This window comes from Chrysochloris asiatica, unplaced genomic scaffold (genome assembly GCF_000296735.1).
Source record: "Chrysochloris asiatica unplaced genomic scaffold, ChrAsi1.0 scaffold00033, whole genome shotgun sequence".
Lineage (NCBI taxonomy): Eukaryota > Metazoa > Chordata > Mammalia > Afrosoricida > Chrysochloridae > Chrysochloris > Chrysochloris asiatica.
In genome coordinates this window covers 1,661,772-1,662,404 of record NW_006408551.1, presented here as the reverse complement: position 1 = coordinate 1,662,404, position 633 = coordinate 1,661,772, and the positions used below count along the sequence as shown (strand labels likewise).

Below are 633 nucleotides of genomic sequence, written 5' to 3'. Positions count from 1 at the left end.
AAAAAAAAAAAAAGTAGTTAAGGTTCTTTTAATGAGAACATGAAAGTATATATAATAGTTCTTAGTCCATGGGTTGTGGTAAAACTTAAATCCCTACAGGAATGTATATAGTATAAGCTTGAGATCTCTTAAAATTTTGTAGCGTTTTGAGGTAAATTATTATTCACTAGGTTACAGTTGAGTCTAGAAGCCTATTTACTATTTATTTCTTGCTGCTAATTTCAGGACAGAACGTTAACCTTGGTAGTAGTGGTGGTTGTGTGCCACCAAGTCAGTTCCAACTCGTAGTGACCCTGAATGGGGTTTCTGAGTGACTGGTAGATTCAAACTACTGACCTAGTGGTTAGCAGCCCAGTTTGTAATCCACTATACTACCAGGACTCCTTGAACACTAGCCTTAAATCTTAATCTCAATTCATTATGATAAGTAGTTAAATTCTTTTGTCCAGTTCTTTAACCGCTTTATTGAGAGGTTGAAGTGTGTAACCCTAGTGAAACTGTAATTTTAGAACTTATCACCCCTCCCAAAGAAACCCTGTACCCATTGTCAGTTACTTCCTATTTCTCTTCCCCTACCTCTAAGCAACCATTAATCTTTTTCTGTCTCCATAAATTTACCTATTCTGGACATTT

The 633-nt window shown here is 35.9% G+C and overlaps 1 protein-coding gene across 1 annotated transcript in view; it reads left to right on the top strand.

The window, feature by feature from the left end:
* The window catches only part of SARNP (SAP domain containing ribonucleoprotein), an 82,364-nt gene that overhangs the window by 52,293 nt on the left and 29,438 nt on the right, over window positions 1-633 (top strand). The window lies entirely within an intron of this gene.